Source organism: Prosopis cineraria, unplaced genomic scaffold, assembly GCF_029017545.1.
Source record: "Prosopis cineraria cultivar Desert tree isolate PC_DT_omini unplaced genomic scaffold, ASM2901754v1 PC9, whole genome shotgun sequence".
NCBI lineage: Eukaryota > Viridiplantae > Streptophyta > Magnoliopsida > Fabales > Fabaceae > Prosopis > Prosopis cineraria.
The window spans coordinates 11,268,141-11,278,260 of NW_026555340.1; positions in this window are offsets into that span (position 1 = coordinate 11,268,141).

The following is a 10,120-nucleotide window of genomic DNA, read 5'->3' on the forward strand; positions in this document are numbered from 1 at the left end:
TTTTCAAAAAAAGTGATTTTTTGCACTCGAATGTCCAAGTTTTGATTGGACCATTAGATTATGTCCAAACGTATCTCATTATTTAGCTTGTGAGTTAAGCTACGTGTGGACGATTGAATCATTTTAATTGGATATCGTATGTGAAAATGACATACACCGAAAGCTCATCATTTTTGCTATCAAAATGACAGCAGAAAATCAGATAGGCATGCCGTGGTGCATGGTGACACATGCCGCGGTGCATGACAGAACAGGTTGAGCGTATGGCTTTGTGCCATATGTTGTGGTACACGTACTATATGCCGCGGCACATGGATCAATTCCCAACTTGATTTTTGTGATTACAAAAGCATGCATTTAAAGAAGGAATGCTCATGGGTTGTGTCCACTATGTGTTAGATGATTATGTAATTGCTTCCACTATGTATTCTCTGATAGGATATGATTTTACAACATACGTATTTTTCCAAAGCTTTTCAAATGAGATTTAATTATTGTAATTGATATGTTGATGTGGTAACATTGTTAAACTTCTCCTGTATCTGGAAGATATAGAGGGAGGTTATAATGGGATAGCTCTCTTGGCTTAGGACAACACCAATGCTAGTGTTGGAAGCATCAAAGCTAACTTCAAACACTTGGTCAAAATTGGGAAGTGATAGGATGGAAGCTTTAGTCAACTACTTCTTAAGCTCCTCCAAACTTTTATGAGCTTGCTCTGTCTACTGAAATTTATGGCCTTTGATGCAATCTATAAGTGGTGCAGTAATAGAGCTAAAATTATAAATTAACCTCATGTAGAAAGAAGCTAATCTGTGGAAGCTTCAAAACTCCTGAATAGATCTTGGAATTAGCTAGCTATTAATAGATGCAACTTTGCTTGGATCACTCGAACACCCTTTGTGATTATAATGTAACCTAAGAACACAACTTCATTGGTAAGGAAGATGCATTTCTTGAGGTTGGCATGAAGCTTATGTTCTCCCAATGCTTACAAGACTTGCCATAAGTGCTTTAGGTGTTCTTCCTAACTCTTGCTGTAAATAAGAATGTTCTCAAAGTAAACAATAATAAATTTGCCAATGAAGGGTCTCAATACCTAATTTGTCAAGCGATAAACGTGCTAAATACATTTGGCAAGCCAAAAGGCATCACATTCCACTTATACAAGCCATCTCAGTCTTAAAAGCTATCTTCCACTCACCTCTTAGCCAAAATTTGATTTGGTGGTATCCACTATGAAGGTTAATTTTGGAAAAGGTAATGGCAATATGTAGTTGGTTTAATATATCATTGAGTCAGGGTATCAAAAATTGATATTTGATAGTGATCTTGTTGATAGCTCAACAACTAATACACATTCTCCAACTTCTATCTTTCTTAGGTAGTAGAAGAATAGGTATAGCATAAGGGCTAACATTATCTTAAACCAACCCTTTCTTCAATAACTCTTTAACTTACTGTTGGACTTCAGTATGTTCCTGAGGACTCATCTTGTAAGCAAGCTTGTTAGGAATGACTGCTCTTAGAATAAAGTCAATGAAGTGATGTATGTCTCGTGTAGGTGGCAATCCTGGTGGTATCTTATCAAATATCACATTTGGAAATTCATACAATAAAGACATTACTCTTGGCAGATTGGCAGACTCATCGTTTACCTTAAGTACTAGAATGAAACTCATCATTTGGGCTTTGGACTTCATACCTTAAACTCCTCCTTGGTCATTAAAGACACTACTAGTTTAGATTCCCTTAAAGATTGGCTAATCTCACTGGGCACTGGGGGTGCTAATGTGAACTTGACACCATCTTTCATGAAAAAATATGTGTTTCCAGACCCTTTATGCATTGCATGTTATTCATATTGCCATGGTCTCCCTAAAAGATGGTGGCATACATCCATAGGAATAACATTACACAAAACTTTATCACAATACCTTTTCTTAATAGAAAAAGTCATAAGGCATTGCTTAGAAACTTTTTCCTCATTCTCCTTATTAAGCTAGTGAAACTTGTATAGATACGGATGGTCTTACATTAGTAACTTCAATTTCTCTACCATCTAGTTAGACACTACATTTCCACAGCTTTCATTATCAATAATGACATCACAAACTTTTCCTTAGGCTATGCAACGAGTGTGAAAAATGTTGCATCATAGCCAAGGTCCTTCTTTAACTGCAATTGCATTCAAACTTCATCTAATCACCAATGCTTCACCTTGATCTGCAGGCATAACCTTCTCATCATATATTAGATCAGTTTTATAGGACTCAATCTCCTCCTTCTCTTCTTCAGGTGCTTTATACACTTGCCCTTCCCTAATGGTAACAACCCTTCGGGTAGGATAATCCATAACAATATAGCTAAATCCTTGGCATTTGAAGCACTTGGGTTAGAGCTAGATTCCTTGGTGACATTTGTTAGTGGCTCGTGCACAGTGATAGATTATGGCTTGCTTGAGGGGTCGGATTGCTGAAACTCTACCTTAGGAGGATCTGAATAACCCTTAGAGGAAGAGGGCTAGAAAGATGATCTCTTGGGCATTAGCTTCTCTACACGAATGGTTAGATGATAGGGATTATTACTTGCCTTCAAAATTAAACTAAAGCTAATCCTAATGCAATATTGGGCCATCCCTGGGTCATCTCCTAAGGAATGGTTTTAAGTCTAATTTAAAGTTATCTAATGAAATAAATCAACCAATGTTTGAAGTTGATTAACTAATTGCTAACTTAATTATCTAGTGAATTAAACTAGAAAACTAATCCTAATTGTGAATGAAGTGGCTTCCCTATTCAAGTCAAAACCTTAGGGTGTTGCTAATGGAAGAATCCTAATTCTTAATCAAACAAGGCAGCTCACTCAACTCCTCTTCCTTGGCTAAAAAACACAACTATCTCAAGTACCTTAGCTTCACTAATTCAATTCCCTAAGTGCTATTACAAGCCCCCTAGGTAACCTTATTAGCGTAGCTCTCAAATTATCCAAGTGTTTAGTTAAAATTCATTCCCAAATGCCACTGCCCAAAGCTGTACCTAAGCTTAAAACTATGAAAATTCAAGCAACTCATCAAGTATTCACCACACAATTACATGCTAGGCTAATATAAGACATTCATCCATTGAAATCACATATTACCATGTAAATTCATAGAGTGGATGAAATTATAGCAAAAACAAGAGCATGAAATTCAATTAAAAAATCTTGTTTCAACATTACAAATTACAAACAACTATAAAACTAAAGTCAAATTGAACTACAATCAACAATAGTCATAGTATTCTAATGAAATTGAAACAAAATGAAGAAATAGTTGAGCTTAGCCAAGTAAAAACTTCAAAACTCCTTTTCCATCAAATCTCCCCTAGGATTCATGAATATTCTAGCTAAAAAACATCAAGAAAATCTTGCTTCCACTAAGAACTCCAAGTGGCCAAGTAGGTTGCTCCATAGTCTTGATGAATTGAGCTCAAATCTTCTTCCAAGTATTTGGGGTGGGGTCAGCCTTGAGAGAGGAGAAGAATCGTGAAAGAATTAAGTAGATTAGATAGTGAAAAGTTAAAGAAAAGCTGGTTGGATGTGCTGGAGTGTAGAGAGAAAAAATGGAGAAAATAAAGAACATCTGTAATGCCCTCACTGATATTACCATACGCTTTACTATAAAATTTACTAATTACTTCTAATCCTTGAATTAAAAATTGTTAAAACATTAAGATCCCAATAAAATATTTTTAGAAAATATTTTATAATCATTTGGGTTATTCAACACCATACACAATTACATACACAGCAGAAGCATACAAATTGGGTATATCAAAAGTCAAGAAAACATGTGCATCACTTAAAAATAAAGTGAAAAATTATACCGTGCATTGCAGCTTGTGCCACATGCGCTATGGCATGTGGCATAGAGGCCATAATTGCCTGCTTTATGTCGTGCGCTGCGGCATGCGAGTAGTTGCATCGCGGCGTACATACCTGAATTTGCTGTCAAATGGCAGTTTCTGATATGAAATTCAGATGCGCGCCATTTCCACATATGGAGTCAGATTGGGATGGTTCAAGCTCCCACATGAAGCTTATTTCAAAATCTAACTAATGACACTAGTTTCATCCCAATCTGATATTTCTATCAAAAATTGGATACTAAAGTGCACTTTGACCATTTTCTGTCAAAGTTTTGCCACTTAAGTATCTCAATTCAAAATCAAATGTCATTAGCCACTTTTTGAACATTGACTAAATCCAAATGGACAAAATACCCCTAATTCTCCATACATAAGCACAATATAACACACCTACACAAATTTGGCCTATAACTTGCCCATTTTACACTTTGGGCCAAAACCACATTTTCATATTTCTAATATTATATATGGCCAATTCACTTCGTTTAATCTCTATCCATTCATATACACACATAATTATATCCATCCACTAGTCTTTCCAGTCATCTTCTTATTCACACACATACAAGGCTAGGAAGTTCAAAATCACAAAAGCATACCATAATCATACCTAATGCACATGTACAAATCCTATAGTAACTTATACATACTTTTGGCTCATAATTTACAAATCATTACACCATATCTTACAAAGATTTAGACAAAAGATGTTAGCTCAGCCTATATCCTTTCCCTTTGACTTACTAGTACTAAGACCTAAAAAATGTAAATAACCACGAGTGAGATAAAAATCTCAGTAAAATAAATATAGCTCATTAAATGTCTATTACCACAAATAACCATGACAAAGTAGCTGAAAACATTATGCTACACACACATACACACACAAATATATATATATATATATATCACATATCAATACTAGATCATCTTTGTGGTATATAAATCACATTTCAAACACTTTTTCACCACAGTATGATCAACTATCCACCAATCCTCCAAAGCTCCTGGACGTGAAATCGTAAGTTCTTCTGAATAAACCACTTGTTGATCTGAGCTCACTTTTGGTGGTAGAAACACCCAGTCAAAGGTAATCTAACCCACCTATAGACTATGGTTTCCCTCTTCACACACTTGTCATAAAGGTGTCGTTAACTCCTAACCGCACCCTAACGGGCACTAGGGAGTTGCCAGATTGCTCGGATGTCCCATGGTAACAATCCCTTAATATGCTATATCGAATTACCCATGGTAATAGCCTGAATAATGCTGCACCAAATGTCCCATGGTGCCAGCTCGACCATATGGATTTTTCACTCATAAATCTCCACATATACAGAACCCCACATATCTTGGGTGAACTCCCACCCCCTATAATCATGCTCTTTCACAACTTTTACTATTTATACATCTTTCCACAATATATATATATACTCATGAAAATTCAATAACTTTTCAAATTCAATTCACAATGCAAAGTTCATGCTAAAACTCATAAATTCATAATTTGATATTTGACATTCACTTTTACACAGTTATAATAGTTATTAAACATAATAAGCTATATGGTTACCTCTACCCTTCTGTTCATTAGAAAGGGTTACCCATGTATCTTTAACCCTATTCAAGCTCCTCTCTCATAATTTGTGTGTCACACACTAGAATCTATACAGAATTGGCATTCAAAGTCAATTCCTCTATTGACCAAAAGTGAAAAATATCATAATTAAACACTTGCTATCAAATTCACATTTCACACTCCATTATGCACATTACCATTGATCACCCCTCATTTCAAGATTTAGCATTTTCTAGCAATTTTCTCTCACTACTCTCTCTCTAGATTAGGGCAATTCCTGCCTAAAGCTTCAAAACTTATCGTTTCGACTCTAACTAGTTACAAAGCACTAGTTTAACTCCAGAGAACCTTTTTCTTACTATCAGGTAAGAAATTAACTCCTTAAAACTCCTGAATTCACTTTCTCCTTGATTAAGACTAAGAGAAAATAGGGTAGATTCGGAGGTTAAGACAGTACATGACTTACCCAATAAGTAATGAGTTGGAAATACTATCCTTGCTCTTGATTTAGCTTGCCCTAATATAGCCTTAGCTCTTCTTCACTCTAAAACTCTCCTCCCACATTTCTCCCTTCTGTTTTTTGAGCTGGACATGTCCCTATTAAACTAATTTTTGCTCCATGCACTGCAGTGTATGGCACAATGAGAAAAATCCTCATTATGCACACCCACTCTGCTTCAGGACCCCGCTTTTCTACTCATATCTGTTCATATAACATCCTAATAAGTTAATATATCACTTTACTACTCAGAACCCTAATATCTACATTCAATCACTAACTTATCCCTAATCAATCATGAACACAGGATTAGAAATTCGGGATGTTACAATGCTAAGAACAAGAGAGATAAATTATGGAAGATGAGTGAATGGGTGAATGAATCTAATTTGGGACTCAAAATGGCATGCTCCTAGTATTTCCCTTAACTGAATACTTAATTAAAAAATGGGAAAAGAAAATAAATGAGAGCCTTGTCATACTTGCAAGGTGGCACCCTCCTATTGGTTTATAGATAATTCTAATGTGTGCCTAATTTCCCATGTGTCATCCACATTTCAAGCTGATTTAATCTCCTAAAAATATCATAAATCATGTGCAAATTCTCAGCCATTGACCTCAAGAAGTGTTGACCTCAATTGCCTAATCTATGCCACTTAGCCACCTATGCTACATAAATCACATAATTCAATTAAATAGCATGTGACATAATAAAATCCAATTAATGTCCAGAATTAATTTCATAACTAGAAGGAAGAATTTATTAAATTAACCAAGTTCTAGGATGCATAAAATTATATAAAAATTTCCACACAGTCAAACTGAAAACTAGGTCAAACTAAGACACTTTAAAAGTGTTGACTTTTTATTTAATTACTCCCGAACTAAAATAAATTTTAAAAATATAATTTTACCACTTATCAACTAGACATTAAATGCACTTTTCAATTTTTCTTGTACATTTTCTCAAAAGTTCATTTTTTTGACCAAAATGCCCCTAATGTACTAAACTTAGAAACTTAGACAAAATTCCAAATATAATGTAATGTGTATACTCTGAGGTGATAAATCATTAATAAAATAGTCCTAATTGACAAATAAAAGTATGTAATAGATGTGTGCTATCACTAGACATATTACATTTTCTTAAGGTCCAATATTGCTGAAGCTGGACTGGACAACGGATGTTAGTATTTAAGCCTGCAAGGTATCAGACTATTATTTGATCCTCCTTCTCCTAAATATCATACTTTAACATGAGTTGTTCAAACTCTCTGGTATACTCTTCTATAGATAAGGACTTTTATCAAATATTTTACTATTAGAGAAAGTTATCCTGGTAGTAATGGTCTGGTAGAAACTTCCTAGTGAATTGGCATTGCATTTTTTCTTAGGTCTCAATCTTGTGCTTCCCCTTATGTTCTTGTTTCCACCTAATGTTTTTCTACCAAATGGAGGCATGTTTCTTGAGTTTGAGAGCAACAATCTTGGCTTTCTATGCATCTGGAATCTCTTTATATTCAAATACCCATTTAATAGTTTGAAGCTAGTCTACAAACTTGTCTGGCTAGAGTCTTCCCTTAAATTTAGGAATGTCTACCTTAATGTCATTAGGATGGAATGGTTGTTGTCTAGGACCATAGCAGTTGTTAGTAGATGATGAATTACTACTTCTTGAATCTCATTCTAAGTTATCTCTATTATTCTCTAATAAAGGTCACTGCATTTCTACAGTAGCTTTCAACTCCCATATCCTATGTCCCATCTTTCTCATTTTAACCTCCTGCACATTCCTACATCTTAGAGGTATTTTATTAGATGTTAAGGCTAGGATAAGGAGTTTTTGAAAAAAAAATTAGGGTAAAATAGGGAATTTGGTAAATTTAAGGGTAAATAGGAATATTGGAAAGGTTTAGGAGCAAAATGAAAATGTTGAATGGATATAGGGGTAGAATTAGAATTTTAGGAAGTATAGGGGCAAAATAGGGATTTCAAAAAGTACACGGGAAAAACAAGAATTGCAAAAAGTATATGGAAATAATGGAAATAGAGAAAGTTGGGGTTAAGGGTGTAGGATGACGTGGCAGAGTCTGGTTGGTCTGACATGTTAATTAGTCAGAATAGGTGACATGGTAGATGACATCTGTGTCATCAACCTCCATCTAGTGCATGTGGCATATGGATTGATGGAAATAGTTCTAGGCTTTCGGTGATTGTGTGTGATGGCACATGATAGCATTTTTAGCCATAGGTCAACTCCTATTTCATGTTTTTCAACCTTTTGAGCATGATTTTGTGGTTAAAATTTTGAAAATGTGTCTGGAAAGACAACTTCTAAGGGCTGCAATAAACTCCTTCATCAACGTCATTTCAAATTTGCTTCTAGGTGTTTTCAATTGATTCCCTATCTCTGGCACCTCACTCTGATACTGAAAATGGTACAACAACTAGAAAAGAAAGAAACTTTCTGGAGGAACATTTTATTTTCTAATAAAATTGCTGAATTATATTGAAAGCATAGCCCTATTTATACTGCCATGGGGTAAAGGAAAGTACAAGAATTAAAATGAAGGTTACACACGTTTAAATTGGATTTTTTGATTGTTATTAACTTGGGATGTTTCTAAGCTTCAACAGATGATGTGAATATGGTGTAAAACTCATGCTTCGATTTCAACCAAAGCTCTTGCTTCAGTTTCAATTAATTTAATTATGTTTCCAGGTTGTTAATTAGCTTTTTTGGTCATATTTTGCTCTAAATTGAGTTAGGATAGAAGTTTGATTGAATCTAGTTGCATTAGGGGGAGCAAAAGTAAGTTTTTTCTCTCTACGTTATGAGCCACGGCTTGTGTGCCATGAGCCATGGCACAACCAAACAAGTCAAAATCATAAAAATTAGTAGAACTCGAAGGAGAAAGATTTGAGCACTGCTAATGCTTCAATTTGGGAGAATTTAGAACCTAAATTGGACCTTTTAAACTCTTGAGTAAGCTTCCTACTTCTCTCTTTTACCTCTATATCTCATTTTCATGGAAATTAAAAGTAGGTAAATTTACTCTAAATGGATTAAGCTATAAGTATATGTTTTAAAGACTTAAAATGACTCTAAACGTTTGATTTAAGTTTCTTAACATTGGATAAGTATATGTCTAGAGTATAGGCTACAAATTGCTCTGTTCGACATCACTACTTATAAGGACATGTGCCATAAGTTAGGGCCAGCTATAAAGATAGGCAGAGAAGTAGAGGATGAAAAAAAAGAAGGACAGTATGGGAAGATTTACACCTTCTCTGGATCTATCAAGCAGTGTATTAAAGAAGCCTATGTATAGCTCAAGTAGTTTTGGATCTTCTAGGAAGAGGAGTTTTCGCAGAGGTTTTCAGACCCGATCAGTTCAAAGAGGTTCTATTCAAAGGAGTACTGGGGTCAGAATTGGGCCTTAACAACCTTTAAGGCAAGCCTTGAACACACCAACTGTGCAATATCTGTGGTAGATTCCATGCAGGAAGATGTTGGTCCTATTTCAACTGTAGGAAGCCAGGCCACTTTACCAAGTATTGCTTTAAAGGTAGAGTTGAGATGGCAGAGCAGCGAGCTACGATTTCGGGATGAGTATTTGCTATAATGTAAGAAGAGGCCAGAACATCTCTAAACCTAATTAAAGGTATTATTTCTATCCATGGTAATAAAATAGAAGCATTGTTTGATTCTAGAGCTACCATTTCTTCATTTTGAAAGAATATATAAATAAGCTAAAGCTAAGATTGAAAGAGTTACCTATATTGATTAAAGTAATGACACCTTCTAGGTCCTCAAGCATTACAAGCAAAGCGTGTCAAAATTTGAGATTATATTTGAGGATCGAGTATCTATGATCAATCTGATTTGCATTCCTATGAAAGGGATTGATGTTATAGTTGGCATGGATTGACTAGTAGCTAATAATGCTATGCTAGACTATGCCAGGAAGCTAGTCTCTTTGCAAGTGTCATTGGCAGGAACTAGTTCTATTAAGAAACTTAGGTTTTTATTAGTTGTGCGAGTTAAGAAGCTGATTAAGCAAGGGTGTGATGCTTACATGGTGATTTGTGTAGCAAGTAGTGTATATGACGGGGGTATTGAGAAGATTG